Raw genomic sequence first — 25468 nt, 5'->3', positions numbered from 1 at the left:
TCTAGCCTCAGAAGAGAGAGGTAGACTGCTAGAGAAACACACACACACACACACACACACACACACACACACTAGGGAGGAGACCAATCCTGAAATAAAGTAATGCTGTTTGAATTTCACAGAGCTGTGTGGTTTAAGTGTCATGTCAAGGGTCTGCTGCTATGGGAAATAAACCCAGAAGTTAATCATTGTGGAATGTGGTGCCATCCTAGGCATCTATGAATTTGTTTGATTCTTGCTCCCTTCCTATGTGGTATTGCTATTATCCACACTAACACCTCAGAAAGGGTAGCCAGCCCAGAGGCACAAGGCTCCTGTGACCAGCCTTTTTTGTTTTTAATATTTATTTAGACTACATGAGTACACTTTTGCTGTACTTTACAGATGGTTGCGAGCCACCATGCAGTTGCTGGGAATTGAACTCAGGACCTCTGGAAGAGCAGTCAGTGCTCTTAACTACTGAGCCATCTCTTCAGCCCCATGAGCAGCCTTTTAAATACTGGCTGTGTTTCCCGACAGAATGCAAAAAGGACCATACAGATATGGCCTTGGGGTGGCATATGGGGTGACCTACATGAGAGGCACCTCACATAGAGGCAAGGACAGAATTTGAGGCTGGTATCTGAGTAACATTCTGGGTATGGGCAGTCTCACACCACAAGCTGGAGCAACCACCCTGATGTACTGTGGACAGCGGCTCACAGAGAACCATCTAGCCTCTTCATTGAGGAGTTGTGTGAGTGTCTTCACCCAATGTCACTGATTATTTTAAAATTCTTCTATGTGATGTGGCACATACAGAGGTTTTCTGGGACAGGCAATTTTTCCCATGTTGAGAAGAGTCCCAACAGCAGGGGTGCATCAGGGAGGGACATATGACTGCCCTTATCAGCTGTCTCCTTAGGAAACAGTGGGGTAGGTTGGTAGGCTCTCAATTTTCTTGTGGCCAGCATCCACCGGCCTAATAAGAGGCCCCAGGCAGATGCCCTCCTGTCCAGTGTAAGTCCATCGCCCCAGGCAGACACTCAGTGTCATGCCAACTGAACAGGCTTCATAAAGACAGCCCCAGAGTTCTGCACACATCCAGTCTATACCGCACCTGAACAGAGGCCGTCTCTTTCTTGGTGCCTTGGCAACCAAGCCCAAGACAACTTGTTAACTGGTTGTCATCGGGTTCTGTGCTCAGAAGCGCCTGTCTTCTCGGTAACAGAACTGGGAAAGCCTGAGTGTGGGAGGGCTGCGTGTGGGTTGGGCAGGCCTGCAGCAGACAGTGCCTTCCAGCCTTGAGCACAATGTGCAAAGCACCTCCCAAATCCACAAGATGTCACCCAGACCTGAAGTAGTGGGGCCAATCCTCCATGAGATCAGGATGATGCTGGTCAGCTACTGGTCTCCGTCCGTGCTGCGCACGTGATGTCTACACACGAGGGCACACATATTCAGAGGACAACCTCTGCTGTGGCTTCTCATGTGCCATCCGTTTCTGTTTTTCCTCAGCCAGGTTTCCTCTCTGTGACCTGGAGCTTGCCAGCAAGGCTAGGTTGACTGGTCAGCACTGGGATTACACATCCTCACCTGGCTGGCTTTTTTTCCCTTTTTATGTGGGTTCTGGGATTGAACACAGTTTCTCTTCCTTGCCTAGAAAGTACTTTACCAATTGAATTATTTTCCCAGACAGCGTCCTCCAAACTGTGATCTACAGTGGTGGTGGTAGGGACCCAAACAAGATGAAACCAGTGCTTTTCTGTCCTATCAGAGGACGCCAGTACTTCTATTTCTCATCTTCTCATAGGAAGCATCATTGCCCTCTGGGTGCGACCCTTAACGACCCTTGCCCTATGATCTCAGGCCCTCAGTTTTCTCAACTTCGAAACGGGATTGCCAGTATTCCCGCTGCAGGACACCTTTCTGTGCAGAAACGTAAGTGGCTATCCAAGGGGGTCAGTAGCAAATGACTGAGCACAAATTTGATTCTGTGAGAAATGAAAAAGGATCCTTAAGCGTTGGATATATGTGGTGAATTCATGTGCAAAATGCACGTGGAGGTCTTGTGTGCCATGCGACACACATGACAGACCTCATGTTTTAAAGTGCGAGGCTGGAGACGTGCCTATGGGTTTATTAACCACGGACAATGGCTGTTTACAAAACTCAGAAAGGAAACATTTGTTAGTAGGGGAACAATTAAATACGCGTAGCTTATATCCAGTCTTCAGAGACCACTCAATATCATGAGAACATGCTCAACAGAGGACCAAGAGCAGGATATGAACCCCAGCTTCGACCCTGTGTTAGCTGAGTCCAAGGCAAAGGGACTGGACTGGAGGTGGTCTCTTGTTGTCCTAGGGTATGTCTGTGGGTGGTATTTATTTTTCCTGTGTGCTTTGCTTTGCTGTACTTTCCAAACTGTCTAAAATGCACATATCTTACTTTTAGAATCAGAGAAAAAAATGGATAGTAAAAAATAAATGTGTGTGCCATACAGCACTGGGGAGCAGCAGTGCTATTATGGAAATGAGGTACACCCTGCAGTACTGTACCCCTAAAAGGGCGTGGGTGTGGGTGGGTGCGAGATAGAAAACCTGCTCACTACTCCTCACCACAGAAAACAGAGGCTGTGGCTCCAACCTGAAGACACAAGAACCGGGAGATGGGCTTCAGTATAAAGCTCTCTGGTACAAAGCCCCAAGGAGTTATTCGAGTTATCTAATTGGGAAATGAGAAATTGGGGGGGAGGGTGCGGGGGGGGCAGGGAAGTCGCAAAGTAGTTGCTCAATACAAAATTGTTTTCAAACAATTGTTTTACATGACAGAATATTCAGGAACTGTATTATTATTATTATTAATTTTATTTTAAAAAAACAAAACAAAACAAAAACAAACCATAGGCTAGGGTGACAGCTCAGTCAGGTGGGGCTGGAGAGAGAAGGGGTAGCAGTTAATGGTGATTGCTGTTCTCCAGAAAACCTGAATTTGGTTCCTAGTACCTAACTGCCTGTAACTTCAGCTCCAGGGGATGCAAGACCCTCTTCTGGCCTCCAAGTGCACATATACAACCCCCACCCCCCACCACCACACACACACACACACACACACACACACACACACACACACACCATATACATATGCACGCACACACACAAACAGTAAATTTAAATTTTCATTTTCTGAAATATGATGGCTTTAGATGTTTGCCCTTAAAGGATGGGTAATGGAATTTATCCCCAAATGGAAAGGATACGAAATCCCTGTAGTTCTATGTAGTTATACTGGGCGGATTTTTTCATTTATAACTTTCCTCTTTTCAGGAAGATCTGAAGTAGAGTATCATCTTTGATTTTAAGTTTTTGTATCAAAATGTCTGCAGGGACAACATTAAAGAGGGCCAAAAAAAAAAAAAAAAAAAAAAAAAAAAAAAAATGTCATCCCAGCAGCTTCATCATGGCTGTATGGGGNTTTGATTTTAAGTTTTTGTATCAAAATGTCTGCAGAAACAACGTTAACGTGGGCTTAAAAAAAAAAAAAAAAAAAAAAAAAAAAGTGAATTTTGTCATCCCAGCAGCTTCATCATGGCTGTATGGGGAGTGTTTAATTAGTGAGGCACAGTACTTGGGGCTGCTGCCAGGGAGGGGCTGCAATTCTCCACAGCCTCCTTAATCTACCTGCAACTTCAGTTCATGGCTGCTTGTTTATCTGCTGTCCTCAGAGGGCACCGCTGTGGATGCCATGTTGGCTAGCTTCCATGGCAGCACAAACTGAGTCCCAGCTGGACCCGAGAGGTACCATGAAATCACTCCCAGAAATGGTGCACTCTCAAGAATCTGGGGGAAAAAAAAAGAGCAACTAGGTAAATGGGCACCCAAAACTTGGGGTGAGCTCCGGAGAGGAACTGCAGTTCACGGGGTCACCTAGGAGCTGGCTTCCCACAGGCAAGAACTGTGCAGGTAACAGAGTGTGGGTCTTTGCCAAAGGCTGGCAATCCTGTCTCAATTATCAAGACAGGGGTGACGACATCATTCATAAGGAACTCTCCAGGGTGGCATCCTGACCTGCCTTCCATGAGAACTGCAAATGGTTTCATTTGTCATCTTATGCTGAGCAAGCCAGGAAAACCTCATCCATTCATTCATCTAACCATCCATCATCCATTTGCTCACCTATCCATCTGTCCATCCATCTCTCTACCCACCTATTCTTCATCCACCCCACTATCCATCCATCCATCCATCCATCCATCCATCCACGTATCATCCATCCATCCAACCATCCATCCATCCACGTATCATCCATCCATCCATCCATCCATCCACGTATCATCCATCCATCCATCCATCCATCCATCCATCCATCCACGTATCATCCATCCATCCATCCATCCATCCATCCATCCATCTGTCCATCCCTCTTTAGCGACCACTCACACTACACTAGGTGCACACAGCAGGATTTACTATTTCCTGGCCTTGAGGTCAGAGTTGAGTAAGGGAGACAATAATGTACAAAATGATAACAACAACAACAACAACAACCCATAACAAGAGATCTGTAACTTTCCATGATAAGGAATAGCAAGTTGGTGATATGGAAGGGAGAGACTGTAACACTGGCAGGGACTTGTCTGTTTTGGATAGAGGCTAACACTAGCAAACTCCTGCTTTATATCCTGTTTACTGTTATTTTTTCCAAAGTCCTGGGGAGCGAACCTGGAGTTTTATGCATACTCCGTAAGTCTTTTATCACTGAGTTGCACCTCCAGTCTTTTCAATTTTTATTTTGATACAAGGTCTCACCAAAGTTATCCTGGCTGGTCTTAAACTCGATTCTTTAGACCTTGAATTTGCACTCTGTCTGCATCCGCCTCCCAGTAGCTGATTACAGGCTTGTGATACCAGGCTCAGTTGTATCCCAGCTTCTTTAAAACTCTGAGAAAAGCAAGCACTTTGGAAGGCCTGGAGGGTCAGGTGATCAGAGAGGGGTTTGGCATAAAAGGTTTATGAAGGGCACCAACTGTACCTGGGAAGGCATGTCATACTGCAGAAGCAAGCCTCATGCAGGGGGCAATTAGGAGGCTCAGAGTTTGTCTTGCTGCCAGTGAGACTTTGTTTCAGATCTGAGCAGCAAACCTGACAGCAGCACTTGCCCCCAAGGGTGCAGCTGAAGAGTGCTGGGCTCCTCTGGAAGTTCTGCTATGTTCTACTTCCTTCTCCTTAAAAGGGCAACACTTAGGACAGCTGGAAGCTGTTCTCACAGTGTTGCTTGTTTGTTTTAATTCATGCCTCCTCTGAGCAACAAAGGCCTTCTTCTAGAGATGTTTGGAGATGAGCAGGGTGGTGTCTTCTGATGTGTGTGCTGCACAAGCCTCCAGCCACAATCCCTCCTTCCCCCTCAGGTTTTGTAGTGAAAAATGCCAATGCTAAGAATTTTATTTCTAGGTCAGCAAGATATCTCTGTGGGAAAGGAGCTTGCCACTTAGCCAGGTGACCTGAGTTGAATGCCTAGCCCTCACAGTGGAAGGAGAGGATTGCCTTTGGAAAGATGTCCTCTGATCTCCACACACACATGCCATAGCATGCCCATACCTCCCCACACATGTGCCTGTACACAAAATAAATAAATAAAAATGTACTTAACAATCTGTCCCCCTTTACTAATTCTACCCACAATAACTGTATTAGAGGGACTCTTGAGGTAGGGATTGTCTGTCCTGTTGAGATCTGAAACACAGCCGCTGGGAGGAACATGGATGAAGCTGTGGAGTGGCCTCTGAGGGGAGACATTGGAGAAATAACAAAAGGCAAGTGGTGTGGGAGGGAAGATGCTATGGACGATGTAAGATCCATGACTTATGCAGCCTGGTGCCTGACGGTGCTGTTATGAGAAGGAGGAGGAGGAGAAAAAGGAGGAGGAGGAGGAGGAGGAGGAGGAGGAGGAAGAGGAGGAGGAGGAGGAGGAGGAAGAGGAAGAGGAAGAGGAAGAGGAAGAGGAAGAGGAAGAGGAAGAGGAAAAGAAGAATGAGGAGGAGAAAGAGGAGGAGGAGGACAATGACAACGACTGGGGAGGAGACTAAGCTCAGAACTAGAACAGCAAATGCTTTGCTGGAATACACACAGGGAAAGCCCAGCCAGACTCCTGAGTCCATTCCTTGGGATGCTTGACAAGTCACAAAACCCAGGCACCATTTAGAGCTCCAGTCTGAAGATTCCTCCCTTCCTTCCTCTGTGGATCACACAGCACTGTGTGTGAAGAGCCATGATCAGGTTTTGGAGCTGCAGCAGGACTATCTCTGGACAACAGGGTACTTTGTCTCTTACTTTAAATAGTATAAAGGAAGTACCTTTGAAGAATTGTCTTTTGAGCCGAGATCTGAAGACCACAAATAGAGAAAAGAGCTGTATTTCAAGGCGAGAAACTTATGTTGTGGGACTATGTGGTTTGTCCAAGGAAGTGAAAGACAGGGTGGCCCAAGAGTGACTGGCAGTGGGGTTAAGTATGCAAGGCAGTAGAAGGAGCTGCATCTTCCTTTTACAGGTAATGGAGAGCCTTGGAGAGCTGTTTCCCTCAGTCTCTGATGAGAAATGGTTTCTATCTGGTGCCTGCCTAGGAGCTTAATTCTTTCAGAGAAGCGACTATTACATCCAGAGTCAGGCTGCTGTTCCAGTAACTCCTTTATTCAGGGGACTGTGGCTGAGTCTGCCAAGGACACATCATAGGGCTGAGGGAGGAAGAGGGACCCAGGGCTGACAAATGCTTGCGCTGGAATCCCCCGTGGAATGTGCAGTGCTGCTAACCCACTGGATGACCCTAGGCAAGCTATTTGACCTCTATGTCTGTGTCTCAGTTCTCTCCAGGCTTGCTTCCAGTACTTTTTCTACACCTGTGGCCTCTCATCTAAGCGTCATGCAGCTTGACTGTGGACTGAGTCTATTCCCATCAATCTGTCAGTATTGGCAGAAGCATGCCCCGTGCCATTTGAAAGAGCACTGCGCTCATCTTCTGTCACAGAAGCCTACCTTTAATTCACAGTCCTGTTGTCCTAAAATAGTCCAGGTCTCTAGAAAGTCACAATAATTCAGGGTAACCAGGTTCTCTGGAACCTGGTGGAGTGACTCATGAGGTCTCTCAATTCTGCAGTCAGTTATGGATGGTCCACATTAGGATTCTAGCTTCAGGATATAGAAGCCAACATAGCAAGGAACTACACAGTATGACTTGGGAAAACCTGCCTTTGTGACTCGCTGAATTAGAAGGGCTCTGTATGGTTCTAGAGAGTTCTGGGAGGCTGGACAGTTGAGAGCTTTGGAGAGGTAATTCTCTCCCTGGCTTTAGGAAGCAATCAGAACAAACTTAAGAAGTGTGTAGCCAGAGATATCTTGAGAGCTAGGCAGAGAGTGGCTGGAATCTGACTGGCAACTTTTCTACCAACCAAACCACAATGCTTTCCCTATCTGAGTCAAAAACAAGTGGTAGGAAAAAGTTTCCATTTTTTCCCAAACACCTAGAACTAAGGAGCTCAGCATATGTATGGGAGGGAGGGAGAGAGGGTGGGAGAGAGGAAGAAAAGAAAGACAAAAGGGAGGGAGGAGCTGGGGATAGCACTCTAATAAGAGGAGGCAAAGATAGCAATCTGAGCCCTCAGAATCTTATCTGAGGAATAAAATAATTTTCAGCATCTGTCTACCCAAGGCAGGTTGACCTCAGCCAAGGGTGGAGAGCAGAAACTCCAGAAGGAAGCTGAGAGCCAAACCCACGAATCCAGCAAGCCTTCGACTGTCTCACTTCACTGTTCCCATGGCCCTTGCCCACAGGTTCTCTCAGTTCCTGCCAACAACCTTGTGAAATAGAAGCTATTACCCTCTTTTTAGGGATGTGAGAACTGAAGCTCAGAAACCAAATGAGACTGTCAGTCATAGGCATCAGAAGGCTTAAAATGCAGACTCCTGACCCTGCCTTCGGAGAAATCAGGAACAGCAGGCGGGTTCTGATTTACACTCTTCACCCCTGGGTGGTCTCCATGCATCACCCCCAAGGGTCCACTGAGTCCCCGGGTGATCTCAGTGCTGGGAGTCACCCCACCCACATCTCTCCACCATTCTACCATCTCCAAGAGACTTGTTTCTTAGTTGATTATGGATTTCTATCATTCGGTAACTCCAGCAGGGCCAGGTTTAACCACCATCCTGGGCACAGAGCTGTCAGATGACTGGCTCTAGGGTGTGTGAAGGCTCACCAAAGCCACTCCACCTTGTTTTTTCTGTTCACAATGCAACTTGGAGGGCATTTAATTCATGCTATACTGATAATAAGACAGATAATAAGATAATTACAATAAGAGGAATCCATGTTTTTTTTTTAATGGTCCTGTGTACAAACAAAGAATCAAATATAAACAGGTTGGAAGGTCAATCACTTTGTGTGTAAGATGCCTCTCAACCTCACAGGAGCACCTTGTACACTGTAAGTGAGCAGGGAAGAGCAACGGAAGTATCTGAATAAATCATGAATGACAGCTGCTCTTCTGCTCACTAGGGCATATTCAGCTATTGGTAATTTTATGCTCCTAACCTGACCAGTTAATGGTTTCACTTTCCAAAATGCAGCTCTCTTTTTTATCTTGAGGTTTTTAAAAAGATGAAAGTTGGTTCAATTAAAAGAAACAGCAACAATAACAACAAAAACCTAAAACACTTGACCTAGTTCCCCTACTTGAAAGCATGGATACATTGCCTCAAATAAGACAGAGGGTGAGTTGAATACATTCACTCAAATAAGACCTAGGGTGAGGTGGATACATTAGCTCAAATAAGACAGAGGGAGAGATAAAAGGCAACCACCCGGCCTAAGGAAGATAGGGAGTAGGCCTGCACTATAACAGTTGAAAGTATATGAAGTTTTGCTCAGAAGATGTTGGTGGCTTTGCCCACAGTCTGTGGGAAGAAACACAGAGCACCACAGTGACAACACATCCTGAAACAGGAAGAGGAAGAGAGCAGCTTTGCTTTTAAAAGCTTGACTCAGTGTGCCGATGAGTAAGAGGAGCATGGAGGCATGAGTAAGATTTCCAGACAGTATTTTAAAAGCAAGCCTTAGAAAGCAACACTAGGTGCCTTGGTTACCTTTGCTGTTGCTGTGATAAAATACCCTAGCAAACCATTTAAGAGAGAAAGTGTTTATTTTTGGCTCCTAGTTCAAGTGTACAGTTCTTCACTGGGGAGAAGTCAAGACAGCAAGGGCTTCAATGGAAGCAGCTGACCAAGTCACACCCTCTGGCAAAAAGCAGAGAGTGATGAATATACTCAGTTCACTTTCTCCTTTTTATAGAGTTTTGGACCCCAGCCTAGGGAGTGGTACCACCCATAGTGGGTGGGTCTTCCCAATTCAATTAACCTTATCAAGGCCGGGGGCCTCTCATCTATGAAGTTATAGATTCCATCAAGTTGACAAGCGACATTAAGCATCACACTAGGTAAGGCTCTTTGGAGATGTGGGAATTCAAAGGCTCCAGTTGTGCTTTAGAGTAATTTTTTTTTTTTTTTAAGGATGGTGAAAGACCTAAAAGAAGAGAAATGACTGCTATGTCCACTTATGTTCCATAAAGACCAGAGATCTTTCTATTAGAATGGAGGATCACATTTAGAGAGTAGGTTTAAGACACGCTGTCTCATTGTTGAAGATAATCTTGTTGAGTGTAAGGAAAAGGAGGAAACAGGAGGAGGAGGAGGAAGAGGAGGAGGAGGAGGAGGATGTGGAGGAGGACAAGGAGAAAACCACATTCAGACAGGTGAATTATCTTACATTTTCTTTTATTCTTGGAATCTAAATTTGAAGGGAGACTATTAGGGAAGAGGAAAGAAAGTAGGAGGGGACAGGGGAGGAGATGCAGGTGCATATAAATGAAGTGATCAAAGGTAGTTATGTTTATGTATGAAAGTGCCATCATGAAATTCATTATTTGACAATTAATATATGCTAATAAGAGGTTTAAAGAGCCACCAAGACAATTTATCTACTGCTTATGCAAAAGCTCTAAGTTTTCTTTCTTCTTTCTTTTAAAAAGTGTGTGTGTGTGTGTGTGTGTGTGTGTGTGTATGAGAGAGAGAGAGAGAGAGAGAGAGAGATGCTATAAGTGTGTAGGAGCCTAAGAAGAAAATGGCTTTAGATACCCTGGAGCTGGAGCTACAAGCCATGGTTGCTGCCTGGATGCTGGGAACTGAACCTAGGTCCACTGGCAGAGCAACCTGCACTCTTAACTGCTGAGCCTCTCCCTAGCCCCGTCTTCTCTGAAGCAAAGATACTTTATTTTCCACATCAGTCACTTTGCTGATTGGTTATTCCTTGGTTTTGTAAAGGGGATGGCATGTAAATTAAGGCTGTCTGATGCAGCAAAGCCCTTCGTCTGGACAGATAAATTATTATCTGTCATGTCAAGAGTCCTACGTAGTAAAGGAAACTGGCAGTCCCCAGAAATGAATGCTAAAACAAGAAATCTGCGACGTGCCACTGTGTGAACATACTGGCCATGTTGGTCCTTCTGGAAGCTCGACACATCCTCTGGCTCCTGGTATATCCCGTGTGAATGACTCCTTCAGCAACTAAGAACTATGCCTGGAAGTGGTGGTCCATGCCTGTAATCCCAGTACTTAGGAGTGGAGGCAGGGGGATCAGGAGTTCAAAGTCATCCTCAGCTACATAGTAACTTTGAGGCTAGCCTGGGCTACAAGGACCCTGCCTTTAAAAAACCCAATAAGTAAACAGATAGACAAATCAACAAATATTCTCACTGAGTGGCACTCAAAAAAACCCCAATTTCAAATCATTTGTGATGAGCATGTGTGTAGACAACATGTCCACCCCATCCAAACAAGGAACAAAAACAACAACAAAAAAACACATGAGTGAGCTTCAATCACACGCAGCCTGACAGGGCGGTGAGGGCTCAGGTATAGAGGAAGGGAAGACAATGACGATACCCATCCTTTCTGTGTTCCCATCCTCTCCAGCTTAAAGGCAGAAGAATAGAGGATAGCCAGCCTGCCTCACCCTCACTCAGTCCCAGTTTGACCTGTACAATCTAAGATGTCAGGGGAGGCAATGTGCAGGTCAGCAGTATCCCATCACCCCTGCATCCAAGCCCTCACTTCGATAGGGACCCTCATGTGCTGGGTGTTCATGGTGACAGAGCTGTCCAGCTGGTAAAGAGTGTTGGAGCCAGTGGGTATGGGCTCTGACCCATCCCTGAACATTTGGAGTTCATTGGGGGGGGGGGGGAGAATGGCTAGTGACAGGTCCTGGTCTCCTATGCCACTTTAAGAGACTTGCTTTTGGCAGAGAAGAAGTGCAGGGTCAATGGGACAAGAAAGGAAGGACACACATTGGTGAAGAAGCAGTGTGAGACCACAGGGAGGCTGAAGGGATCCAGCGCTGGGTGTGGTTCACCAGCACTTCACTTGGCTAGCTGGGGGCTGCTGTGAAACCACAGTTAGGTTAGGTTAGTTAGCCCCTGTGCTCCAGTTCTCTTACGAACCATCACATGTTAGCAGACTAACTGTGGAGCAGAGCAACTTAATTGAATAGAGAGTCTTTTTGGAAAAATACCGGGTCACCTGGCATACCTTCTTTGCCTCCGTGAGTTTGTCTCATTCATTAGCCAGAGTTCTGCTGGAGAACGCTGTCTGGAACCAGGGCTCTCCAGTTAACAATTCAGCCAGAGCGGGGACAGGAAAATAGGTCAAGAAAACATAGGATCTATGTGCTGTGAGTGACAGGACCACCCAGGGAGCCTAAGCAGATGGAAACAAGCTGAGAAGAGAGAGAGAAGACATCCCCGGGGCCCTCTGTTCCCTATTGAAGCAGTCTGACTGAAGTGCATGGGTAGCTTAGGGCCAGAAGAGCATCCGTTCAGGCACCTGCAGGAAGCTGCTAGAAGTCATTGCTAGGCTCTCCGAGGCTGCAGGCCATGAGGACTCAGATCGAGCACAAAGTGCCCGTGCATTCCATGAGCAAATACTAACCACCTGCTTGGTTCTGCGTGGTGAGAAGCAGCATGGAGCACGGGCATCTCTCTCCATTGCTGTGAAGGAGTGACAATTGGGAAACAGGCAGGTGAAAGTGGGACTTTACCTCAGGTTAAAGTACATGAAGAAGATGAAATGGGGTGATGGGCCAAGCTGAAAAGTCCCTTTAGATATAAGGATGGGCCTCTCTGAGGAGGTGACGTTTGAGTTGTGGCCTGAATTATACAAAAGAGACAACCATGGAATACATGGGCTAATGCCCAGAGGCAGAAAATGGTTGGTGAGATCTAGAGACCACTGAGGAGGAAGAAGGAGAAGCCAGGAGAACCATGGGAGGCAGGGCCAGTTCTCGGAAGGCCTCAGATGAGAGCCTGGATTTTACTCTTCAAGTGAATGGAGAAGCCAGCAGAGCATCTTGAGGAAGAGGGATTTATATGATCTGACTGCTTTGTGAAGAAATGGGGCAAGATTAGAAACAAGAAGCCGGATGTGTGGCTGTTATAGGTTGGACATGGGTAGATGCAGCTCAGCCCGGAGCCTGCTCTGGGGACTGTCACTGAGAAGAAGGGCAGTGGTTTCAGGGAGAAGCTGAACTTGAAAGAGCTTGTGATGGAGGTGCTGTGGGAAGCCCTTGTCACACCCCACCATCCACCAGCACTTGGAAGCTCGTCTATCAACTTCCCTTCCTCTGTTTGTCAGACTCCCCTGCTCTTGGAACACTCAGCCCCACTCCACCCCCATCCCCATACCATGATGACACAGATCCCCTGGGACGGGGTGAGCATCCACTTACAGGGACATGGTTAGTCCCTGTCTTAAGGTCCTGGGGGGGGGGGTCGGTGAGATTCACCCTGGTCATTTCCCAAGTTTAAATCAGTACTCAGACCAGATCTGCACATGGCTCTCTTCCTCCTTGCCACATGTTACTTAGCTGTGGCTGGTAGCTCTGCATTGGTGTGAAGGTTACGCTTTAAATAAGTGTAAGAATATGTCACAAGTTTCTCCTTAGGCTGTGGAACCTCGTCTAGGATGCTGTGTTTGGCAAGCTTTCTTAGGCACACCAAGGAAGCATCGCCACATTCAATTTCTAAAATCATCCACTGTCTAAACACTCAAAGACGTCTCCATGAGCCTGTGCTCTCTGACCTCACTGTGCTCTCTGACCTTGTGGTCATCTTTGAAGTACAAAGGGAAAGTATGCTTGACCCATCTGCTACCCGGAGACAGGTGCAGAAATCTGAGATATGATATGGAACTTCATCTCATATTAGAGTCCACACAAGCCATGATCACTGATCGCCCAGTGGTTACAGGAGAAGAGTCAAAGAAACCTAACAAATGTCCACTGCGTCAAGGAAACTAACAAATGTCCACCGCGTCAAAGAAACTAACAAATGTCCACCACATCAAGGAAACTAACAAATGTCCACCGCTAGCCCACTAAGAACTAGTAACTTAGAGCCTTTGGGATTTCTAGGAAGTGATTGCTGGTTTATATTTTTCCAAGACAGGTCAAACTGTTAAGACTAGAACACAGAAAAAAGATAGATAAGCCATCGACCCCCACACTATAAAGCGAAGAGACCACTAAGGCATCTCATTGTTTTTGAGAGATGAATTCTGTAAAACTATATACAAACCTTGTTCACCCCCACACCCCCACCCCCCATTTCTCGATGCGTATGAGAGGTGGGGAGAGACCAGAAGCCAACCTCGGGTGTCATCCTCAGAAACGCTATCCAGCTTGGTTTTGGGAATGAGGTCTCTCCTTGGCCTGGGACCAGCAAGCAGGCCAGGCTCCCAGTTCTAAGATTATAGGTGTGCGTTACACCAAAAGCTCAGGCTTTTGGTCTTGGGTTCTAGGGCTTGAACTCTGATATTACTGGTATACAGTCCCTGTTAAACAAGAGGAAAGCATTAACATCTCCAAGATCTTACTTTTAGCTAAAATTAGAAACACACAAACACACACCACACACACACACACACACACACACACACACACACACACACACACACAATAGACTCATGTGCCGGTAAAATATCTACGAAATTATTTCTAACATTCTCCAGGGGTCCTGTCCCTCCCTACACCACCCCTAATAAATGAGAGATCAACAGGATTTTCAGAGTGGAATTGATCCCCCAGATCCCTGGCGCAGTCACGAAGGAACAACATACAGCCTTTCATATCAACCTATCCCTTTTAATCATTCATCAAAATGAGGGAGTGCTTTTTACTTTAAGTGAATATTTGAAACGATGGTTTAACATCAGGCAGGGCTAGAATATTAGCCTCAAATATTTCTGAGGCTGAAGCAAAACCCTTCAATGGTTTGGACTGATTTTCTTTTTTAATCTATAGAGAACTATATGAAGGCATAGTATATAGTTTGGTTTTTTTTGTTTTTTGTTTTTTGTTTTTTTTTTGTTCAATGGATGCATGTTCGGGTGTATGCATTTTGTAGAACACAATAGAACTCAGGCCATCAGTAAAAGATTTTATAGACCATAACCCTCCCTAGGGACTGAATGCCAACTGCACCTCAGTAAACAAAGGCCACATAGAGAGAGTGTGCCACTAAGGGGCCCTATGGTCTGTTCTCTTGCAAAAATCCACATTTTAAGCCACAGTATCTTTTATTATCTCGGTCGCATCTTAAGCTTCCTCTCTCCTACCCTTCCCTGCACCCCTTCCTGCAGTCTGCTCTAAGGTTCTTCTGTTCTCAAGATCTCAGAAAGCTGTTTTCATGGCTCACTACAATAACCCAATCATTGCCGTGCGAACTTTACACATTCTTTCCACGGGCAGCACATCATCATGGGTGGTTTAGGTGACGAGCTCTCCAGTCACAAAGACGCCACACTCCGAGTCTGCCGTGCAGATTTTCCCATAAGCATAGCTACCCCCCCCCCCCAATCTGGATCTACAGTGATGCTCCTTGAAAACCCCCTCTCACACCACATCACAGCGTTAATCGTAGGGTGACTTTTCTGCTGACCGTCAGGCATTTAGACAATTTTGTAGTTAAATGGGCACAGTGAAAAGACCATATTATTGCTCAATAACATTCTGCCTTTGTGTCTTTGCTTCAGTGATCAAGAGTGAAAGGACAGCCACCGGGGAAGCCTGTGGGAGAGCTACAGCAAAGGAGCCGTTGGTCCCTCATCATGCGTGCAGCTTACAAACTATCGCTCCAGGGTGTCCTTCCACTTGCTCCTTCTCATAAAGGTAGCTGCTTCCTTATGGCCACCAGAATGGCTGTCATTTCTACCCACAGAGTAAATCACATATGGACATATGCACACTCCATCATTTATCTTAATACAGTATAGACCGAACACATGTTAACAGATTACTTTAAAAGGTGATAGGCACTTGTTGTGTAGACTGCAGAGAAAGTCCGCAGAGAATGTAAACCCAGGACAAATGCTGCTGGACCTAACTCAGTTTTCCTCGGAGCCTCCTCTCCGAGTACGACAAATGCATTTAGAGTGCTTAAAATTAGAGAGGTATTTTGCATAGTGAAATATCTATTTTATTAGACAGGTTACTCCATACAGAGCATGTTCAATGCTTTGACAGGTAACAACATAAATATATTTAGTTAGAGAGATTGATTAGAACTGGCTGCTTAGAGCAAGCTTTTATAGCACTGAAACTAAGAATAGGTTTATCAGAATCTGTGAAGATATTTCTGCTAAGTGTTCACTGGCCTAAAAAAAAAAATCTCTTAAAACAATTTATATGATTTGGCTAGGGTAGGGCATGACATATGTGCATAATGACCCAGGCTGTGATTTCTTGTAGAGATGCCGCCAAATGAGCAGCTCATCCAGACCAAGTCTACAGGAGTAGCAGAGATCTTGGAAATAATGAACAAGGTTGAAATCACTTTTCTTTAAATGATCTAGTTCTGGATAGAGGAGTAGAAGGCTGGGAATGTAGCAAGATGAAAACCAAGTTCAAACTGGAATAAAGGAAGCAAGCAACGCACATCCCATCTCACCATTGCTGTAGGGAGCACTGTTTGCAACAAAATCCAACATTTATTTTCACATACCTTATCAAATTATGCAGAATGCCCACCAGAACCCTAGAGTCATCCCCAAACAGAAACCAAAGAGCACCATGTCCAATCTCTACATTACAGACCAGAAGCTGTTACCTGTCAATTGTTGTGGGGAGGGGAGAGCTGAGCTGTATGCATTTTAAATATACAGGAATCCAAGGAACCCCAGATTTTATATATACATACACACACACAGACACACACACACACACAGACACACACACGTGTGTGCCTATATATAGACATATATTACACTGTTAATTATATATTACACTATATAAAATATACAACAAATATATACATACATAATTATATACACACATACTTGTTAATTAGCTCTTTACAGAGCAACATAAGTCTGGCTACCAGGCTAGTCATGAAAGGCTGGGTGGCACCTTTGTCTCTCTTTTCTAGTCATGAACATGACTGTAAAGTCCAGGGGAGATTTATGCCTAATGCCTAAAATAAAATATACTATGTTCATAAATCAGTAACTCAGCCTGCAGTGTCAAGCTGGGCATCAGACTCCCGGTGAGATGGGTGGGCAGGGTTACTGCGTCCCAACACAGCCTAAGACTGGGTACCACAGTAGCTCCCGGAAAATATCTGAGATGCCTGGGGCTCAGGAACTCATAGCTTACCCCAGGAAGAAAGGTCCCCAGAGGTCGGGGGAGGGGCAAGCTCGCCTTGCAAAGTGGAGGAGCACCTGCACCTGCTGGGTCCCTGCAAGCCTGACACCTGACGCACAGCCCCAAGGCTGGCCACTGGAGCGCGGATCCTACTTACCCGGTCAGCGTCATTAGCAGATGGAATGGCTCCATCTGATGCCGGAGGAACCTCTTTTTGTGTGTGTGTAATAAGGAAATTCGAAGTTAGAGGAACCCCGCAGCTGCAGCAGGCTCGCCTCACGCAGACGCGGGGCGTGGGCGGGGGCGGAGGGGGGGGGGAATCTGCGTTGCTAAAAATCAATGGGAAGCACAGCGCAGGGCGCAGGCAGACAAAGACGCTGTCCGCTAGGGCCCGACCAGCCAGTGCACAGGGAGCAGGGTTCCCTCATACTGCTTCCCTTAGAGTTTTTTTCTGATGACATCAGGACACAGTCTCACTATAGTGAGACAGGCGTTCCCAGGTTCTCCAGAGACTGCCCTATGTCCTACCCAAGACATCCTGGTCTCTCCCACATTTTATTCCCAGTGTGCATACCTTCCTGCCAGGGCCCACTTTGCTGGTGACCAGTTCTCTGACACCTCCTTAGCCTAAGGGCAGCCTTCAAAAGACCTAGGGTTTGGGAAGGGAAGAAGGGAGGGAAAGAGGAAGGGAAGGGGGGAGGGAGGAAGAAAGAGGAAGGAAGAGAGAGGGAGGAGAGGAAGGGGGAGAAAGAAGGGAAGGAGTGATGGATGGTAGAGAAAAGGAGGAAGGGGAGGGGGAGGAAGTTTCGAAGCTGGTTAAGTAGGTGGTTAACACCACCCAACTATTGTTGCTTTTAGTTCCAAGACAAACAGACTTTTTAATAAATTAGTGCATGGACACACACATACAGGGAAGGAAGAAAGGAAGGAAGAAAGGAAGGAAGAAAGGAAGAAGAAAGAAAGAAGGAAGGAAAATAATCTTGATAGAGGAGATGTGATCTGAATACACTTTAGCGAGAAAAACATTGAAGTGTGAAGCCAAGCTCATCACAGCGGGTGATTTACTCTCTAGATGGACCTAGACTATCCTGGTTTGTTACAGACCCAGGACACAGCAGGGCTCCCTGAGCTGGTGACTGAAGCAGCCTTTCCCTCAGCTTCATGGAAGACTCTAGTGACGAGGTCCACTAATTCTGGGACTTACAGTGAGTAAATCAGAGTCTAGCCTGGGTAGGGAGCCAGCTGGCTGCTTGTGTCTTGATACTGATCAGGGGGTTTCATTTAGCTTAGGAGAAGCCCCCAAAGCTATGATCTTTCTTTTATATGTTTTCCAGCTCTGGTCCTGTTTATTAAGGAGCCTTTGTAATTATACAACCATGTGGTAGTTATGAATTTTAATTATTTAAGTCATATTCTTTTCATATTATTCGTGAGTAACTGTATCTTTCTTATAAGTAGCAAGACACCATTAGTCCAATTATTATTTCTCAGCAGTCAGTTTTGCCTGCTTCAGTAAAAGCATGCAGAGGAAACCTAAGACCTTCACTAAGCCTAAGAGCAGAGTTTCTCACTGTGGAGGCCATGGGGGTCAAATGACTCTTTCACAGCAATCATCTAAGACCATCAGAAAACAGATATAACGTAACAGTAGCAAAATTACAGTTATGAAGTAGTAACAAAAATAAATGTATGGTTGTGGGTCACCACAACATGAGGAACTATATTTGCTCCTAATGTCGTAGTATTAAGGAAGGTTGAGAAACACTGCCTTAGAAAGTTTTCATGAATACCACGCAGGACAGGATAAAACCCAGTAAGTTTCAGAATAGCAGGTATTTGTAAAGATACACATATAAATGACGAATGTACTTAAAAAGTGGCTTTCAATGAATACCTGTAAAAGCTCAGCAACAAGCTATTAGCCCTTTCAGGGTCAGCCTACACCACCCAGAGTCTGGCACATTCCAACAGCCCAGTAAGTCTGTGAATTAAGTCAGTATGCCCAGGTAACAGCCCTGTGCATGCAGATTCCAGAAGGGAAGAGCAGGTTGGACGAGGCTCACCCTGTACCAGATAAGGAGGCAATGCAAAGCTTGTTGCTGCTTCCCCCTCCCCCTCCCACCTCTCCCCCTCCCAGCTGTAGAGAAAGACTGTGAGACTGTGTCAGCCTGGAGTCACAGGGGCTGGCTACATTAGCAGTGTCACACATAGCACTAGGGTGATGTCTCTCCCCTCTCAAGCTCTCTAATTATTTACCCCGATCAAGCTCGACTGCTGGAAAATCAGCTCTCTCCAGGAGGTGAAGGAGCTGAAAGGCTCTTTTCACAGAGGAACCATGGGCTGGTAGCTGGCATCTCGCCTGCAGGCCAGCGAGCCCCTGTGGGCAGTGTCATGAAATAAATACCCAAGACCACACCATTTTTCTCATTCATCCTCTGGCAAGCAAGCATATATCCGTTTGAGAAAAACTGGGAAGAGAAGAGCTGAGGTACAGAGAACATATACAGCCCGGGCCCCTAGAACAAAAGTCGCTGTTGTGAAATGCAGAAGGATCATGCTGAGGTGGCTGGTATTTCTTAGCTAGAGCACAGCTCACAGCTCCTATAGGCAGACAAAGCAGAATGCCTCATTGTTCCCATGGATGGGTGCTGCTCTCTCACGCAGGTTTCCTGAAAAAAAAAAAAAAAACCCGAAATGTTCAGGAAACATTTATGTTAGAATTCGCCTGAGTTCTCATAAAAATGGAAAGTCGCCAGCACTGTCAGCTCACATACTCCTCCGTCTCCACAGAATAAAAAACCCTAGGGGAAAAATCAATGGCAATCAATCAATATCATTTATATCCATCTATTTTGGAGAGTTTCAGTAGAAGCAACATTTCCTCTAGATGTTTTCTGCTTTCTTTCCGGGACTGAAAAGCTATGGTCGCGCCTATGCAGATTTTAATTTCTCAGGTCTAAGATAGACCTTAAGTTCCTGTCTTCCTCATAAGGAACAAGGCAGGCATGGCAGCCTGCAGGGATGTGAGGAATGTACCCCATGAGACACAAAAGTCACCAATGTGCAATAACAAGGGGCACACACACACACTCCACACTTGGTATTTCTGAGTAGTCTCTGTATATACAGGCACTTCTAAGCATTTCCCACTTCCCAGGAAGGACTGCGATTCTAAATCTGTGGTAGATAATTAGACTGCTAATTAAACATCTCTCTCTCTCTCTCTCTCTCTCTCTCTCTCTCTCTCACACACACACACACACACACACACACACAGACACTTTAAAAAAAAAAAACTTGTTTGACAATTGGCATTCTAATTCAGGGTTGGCCATGGAACTCCTGTGTCCAACATCTAACTGAACGTCTTTCAGCCCCGCTGGGATTTGTACTTAACTTCTCTTGTGAGACACTGGCCTCAGTATTATGGCACCAGGGTTGATGTCCCTACTCAGCTGCTTGTCAGACATCAGAAAAGCTGAATCAAGTTTTTCACAAAATACAGTGTTAATAAAAAGAACCAACAGAATTTTGAAAGGGGCATACATTTAACTAGGTGGGGCTGTGGTATCATCTCTATTTTAATCATTAAAGCCACCGCCCAGTTGTCTGTGACCCCATTAAAGATAAAAGCTCATCCTAGAAGGAGAACAAAAATAAGCCCTCACGATATCTCATGTATATAGGGGAAATTGGAGCACTCTGCATGAGGCTAAATTCATTGGGAGAACAAATATCAATTATAAACATTTTAATTGGTGATTTAAGTAATTTAAGTGTAGAAAAATTACTTGTTTTTAAGGTAAGACAAAAGCCCTACCATTTTCACAGTATTGAAGACAGATAACCTTGCTCAAATTTAGAATTTTTATCCTCTATAGGAAACTGTTTATTGTGGTAATTACAGTAGAAACCTTGTGGCACTGGGGACGTTTCCATTGCTCAGAGAACTTGCAGCTGCTCAAACATTTCATTCTTTTTCTATCAATTATACCTGCCTTTGCTCAGACCCAGACTCCAGTTCTGTTTCCCTTAGTGCAAGCCAAGATCCATTTCCTGTCACGTGGCTTGCTCATAGGCTCTAGGCTGGGCTGGCAAGCTTTATTTTCCACAAAATAGTACAGGATGCACAGTCCCTGGAGCCTGTGCCACAGTCCTAGCACACAGAGAAAGGGCCCGTGTGGAACGAGCCTATGGATCCACTTACGGACTAACTTGGTGGAGGAACTCCAGGTAGCGAGCCCAGCCAGCTCAGGGATTGAGGCTGCTAACTGGGGGTGTCCTGGGATAGAGAGGGTCCCTTGGGTCTTGTCTCCTGTTCAGTCCCTTGGCCTCCTGGTCCTTCCTTCCCTGAGATGTTATTGCCTAGGCTTGGCATGAGCTGCCACGCTGTCATGGCAGTAGCACCATCAGCCTGAGGGTGCTGCCTGAGTATCTCCTAAGGATGCAGCAATATCATTACAAAAAATGGACACCATCCCACATTAAAGTATCAGTGCTGGAAAGGAAAACACTACACTACAGGCCCCAATGTTTGACATTTGCATCACTACAGCAAGTGTTGGGAGTCAGGGATCCGCTTTGCAGGAGGCAAAATGACAGCAAGGTGATGCCCCAGGATTGTGTCCACTGATTTCAGGGTGCTAGAGGCTTGGAACACCCCAGTTCACACCAGGATGTTACTCCACAGGAAACCTGGCGCCTTGGCCGGTCTTTCAACCCAGACCACGCCATGTTGGCCATTTCAGTTCTGGTGCTGTCCACGGGAGGCGGAATTACCCTATCAACCCAAGAGTAGATTAAAATGAGCTTGGTGGTATAGACCCCTCCCTGACATGCAGCTCGAATTCACCTGGTCCACGCAGTACTCTCTACAGCTAAGCCTTCTCAGGGGCAAGAATGGAGACCTGACAGTGGGGCCCCAGACTCAATGAAAAAGGAAAGGCTTCCTGTCCTTGCTCCTGCAATTGTGGGGTTTGGGGTGAGAGACCAAAGATGCGATCTCTTCCTTCTTATCTGTCCATTTTCATTTTGAGATATGGTCCTACTATGTTGCCTAGGCTGGATTTAGGCAATCTCCCTGCCTCGGTTTCTCCAGCCACTATACCTCCTAGAGTAGAAATTCAACTGCTGCTGGCTGCAAGAGGCCCTAGTCTGAAGGATCTGGTGAAGCTGTAATGAGGACGAATAAGGGGTTGCTTTCCTGATCATCTGTTCTCAGGTCAGCCTCAGGAGGCAAGTGAAGAACACCATGGCCTTGAGAGCCTGGCAGAGAACAAGCAGGAAGGTAAGGTGAGAGACAGTAGAAAGGAAGAAGAGAGAAGAGACAGGGTGGTCTGGAGAAACATTGACCATGACCACATACTCTCCCATGAACCTCACGGAGCCTTGCCAGCACAGTCTGGGAATTTCTGTGAGCTACCCCAAGACTGAGACACTGGCAAGGATGCTTGGGCAGTGCTGCTCCCAGGGGGTCACTTCTTCTGTGAAGGGGGAAAGCACTTTGTATAGCAGCCTGGAGAGAGTCTGTTCTGGGCACCACTGAGGGGTTAAGGAACCCTCCTGGGCCACAGGGCCAGTCAGTGGCATGTCTGAAATTCCAACAACACACAGCAAGGCACACATTCTCACCTTCAATAGCCCTGTGAATTCTTTTTTCCAATTTTTTTTCAGACAAGGCTTCATGGAGCTCAGGCTAACTTCAAATTCTCTAGGTAACAGAGGTTATCCTTGAACGCCTGATCCAAGTGCTTCTGCCACGCCTAGGACCATGAACCCTGGCTATCGTGCCTGGTGCCACCTGCATTCCAGCGACTACTGTCTAAGTTCTGTTCTTCGGTCTATTTCCTTTAACTGTCTCACTTCCCACTACCATTTCAAGATCCTGCCTGCTATAGCTCTGCCTGCATGAATGCCACTCTCCTTGCTGCGTGTCACCAAACTCCTCCTTCCCCTTTCTCACAGCCCCCAGATGCTGATATGGATACAAACGGTGCTACATCCAGAAGGGAGACTGGAGTCTGCTTTTCTTCCCGTCTATGTTGCCATCCATTTCCCCCAACTCCACTCAGGTATTGATGACATTCAGTCCCAGGGTGAGACCTCCAGCCTGCTTGGTTGACACTCAATTATACATGGCAACCCTCTGCTGGACAAATCCAGATGGTGCCAACATTCTGTGAACATTGACACTCCACTCTGCCTCACAAACCACCTCCATCTCTGGACTGCCCTGGTCTATGTGAGAGCCCCATCTTGCCGACAACCTGGAGATGGATGTGTGGATCATGGTGAAGTAGAGATCTGAGCACTCAATTCTGGGGAGGACTGCTCGGTGCAGGTTTATAGGGAGGAGAGGAGAGGAGAGAAGGGGAGGGGAGGAGGCAGTATCAGCTTCTCTGAGCCCACACTTCCTCCTTGGGTGAGAAGTGAATGAAGACAACTAACTCCACAAAGATTGTATATAAGTGAACTGAGACTGTGCCAGGAGGCTGTTGTGACATCACTAGCATAGTCAGGGAGAGGAAATGCCTTGTTCCTTCCTGTTCCCAGAAGCACTCCTGCTACCTGGCCTGAGTGGGTCCTGGCAGTTTCAAAGGCGGAAGCCACTGGGTGGGCTTCCTTTAGTCACTGTACCCATCCAGTTACTTCTGATAGGTCCTCTCACCTGAGCACATGGTCCCCAGATATTTCTTAATCTGTATGTCTTCTTGGGCTCATCTCTCCACTTCCGAGCTATGACGGTCAGGACTGCTTAAGGAGAAGAAGGTACAGAGAGTAACCATCTCAGCCCAGCCTTGGTAAACATGGCAGCTTGTGGAGTCCGGAAGAAGCAAACCACTCAGAAGCACAAAACTAAAGCTCTAAGGTGTGTTGAAGTTGCCCAGTAGAGGAGAAGAGGGAGGAAACAACACGCATTCTTGCGGGCAAGATGCCCTTGGATGATAAGTGGCTGGGGAAAGGGGTAGGAGAGGCCATGACCTGTGTGGACTTGGGGAGCTTGGGCGAGAGAGAGAGAGAGAGAGAGAGAGAGAGAGAGAGAGAGAAAGGGCTCCGGCTAATGGTGGATCTGGATGGAGTGTGTGGGTGTGAAGGGGATGAAAATGCCAGGATGACAGCCGGCTGGGGCTTACACAGTTGGCTGTCTGTGTTCTTGGTGCCTGGCAACCATAGGAGGGACTTCTAGTCCCCTGAACCATACTCACATCCTGCCTACCAACACAAGGCTGAGAATGTCCCACCATGGAGCAGCAGGGCCAAGAGGGCTGGGTGAGTTCCTAAACAACACTCCTTGTTAAGACGGTAGCCCTGGTGCCACCAGATGTCTTTTTTCTGGACTTTAGATATGGGATGGAGGCTGTGACAGACCAGAGCCAGCCCAGCTGCAGCACAGGAAGGACCACTGGGTGTGGCAGAGCCTGTGTCTAAGAGGAACTTTCTGGAAAGGGACAAGTGTCTATCAAAAGGAAGATATATAGCGCTTATAGCAGCAGGTGTAGCTCTGACCCCACCCACACTCAGTACAGGTAGTCAAAGGAAGAAAACACAGTCAGAGTATGCAAACACTTCAGGACAGAGATTCTGGGAGCCCCAGGCCTGGTTCCAGAGCTGGACCAACACCTACCTGCCTTAGCCTCATTTATTAAGAAGCAATTGAGAAAAAAAAAAAAAAAAAAAAACCCAAGCAGATGACAGAGCAGACTCTCTGTGGAACTCAGCATGGTTTAAGTGGATTAAATAAACCCTAAGACACATATTCTCCCAGAACCCTGAGATGTGGCTGGCAGGGACTGCTTCTGGTTTTGGAACAGCTAACTGCCTCTGTCCGCATGGGTTCTCGCTGTGCCTTGGGTTTGTTCTGAACAGCCCTTCCTAGAAAATAGACATGCTCCTCAGGGTGGCAACAAAACTCTTTCACAGAGTCAACATCTGATTCTTTGAGAGGTTCAATTATTTGCCCAAAGATGCACAGCAGTGAGGAGGTGTAGCCAGGATGTGTCCCCAGATGTCCGAATTCGGGCACATGTTCTGTTGCACTCAGGAATACACTCAGTCGCTAATCCCTGCATGGAGGCTTATAGTCAGTGCCCCCACCACCCCAAACTTGTGCCCATATGCCTTGTGTTCTCATTTTGCTGACACAGCCGTGAGGTACTGGGGATGATACACCCTGTGTACCCCAAAGTGCTAGCCTGCTTTTCAATCTCAATCGCTAATATTGATTGTCAACTTGACTGGACCTAGAATCACTAAAGGCCTCTGGACATGTCTGTGAGTAATTATCTAGGCTAGGTTAATTGAGGTGGGAAGACCCACCATAAATGTTGACAAGGGTCATTCCACAGACTGTGGCCCCAGACCGCATGAGAAAGAGAAAGTGAGCTGAGCCCAGCATCCGTCTCTGGTTGCCTGCGGATACACTGTGAGACATGAGAACAAACTGTGAGCAGCTGCTCCATGCTTCGGCAGCTGTGCCTTCCCCATCGTGATGGGTTCCAAACCATGAGCCAAAATTAACCCTTCCACCCTTAAGTTGCTTCTTTAGAAGATCTGGTCACAGTAACAAGAAAATTAATGGAGACACCTTTCTTTCTGCCCTCTTCTGGCTAAGGCTGTCCTACGACACAGTGCCTGGGAGATGACCCCACCCAAGCCCCTCTCCAAAGATGAGGCGCGTGGCTACAGATTTTGCTAACTAAGGGTCTAATATAAAAATAAAAATAAAAACAAAACAAGCAAACAAAAACCAAAAACA

The 25468-nt window shown here is 46.5% G+C and overlaps 1 long non-coding RNA gene across 1 annotated transcript in view; it reads right to left on the bottom strand.

Annotated features, from left to right (window-relative positions):
- The window catches only part of LOC110328693, a 102290-nt gene that overhangs the window by 62112 nt on the left and 14710 nt on the right, over nt 1-25468 (bottom strand). The gene's annotated exons all lie outside the window — the stretch shown is intronic.

This window comes from Mus pahari, chromosome 10, assembly GCF_900095145.1.
Source record: "Mus pahari chromosome 10, PAHARI_EIJ_v1.1, whole genome shotgun sequence".
NCBI classification, from domain to species: Eukaryota; Metazoa; Chordata; class Mammalia; order Rodentia; family Muridae; genus Mus; species Mus pahari.
This window is presented reverse-complemented; position numbering and strand designations above follow the sequence as displayed.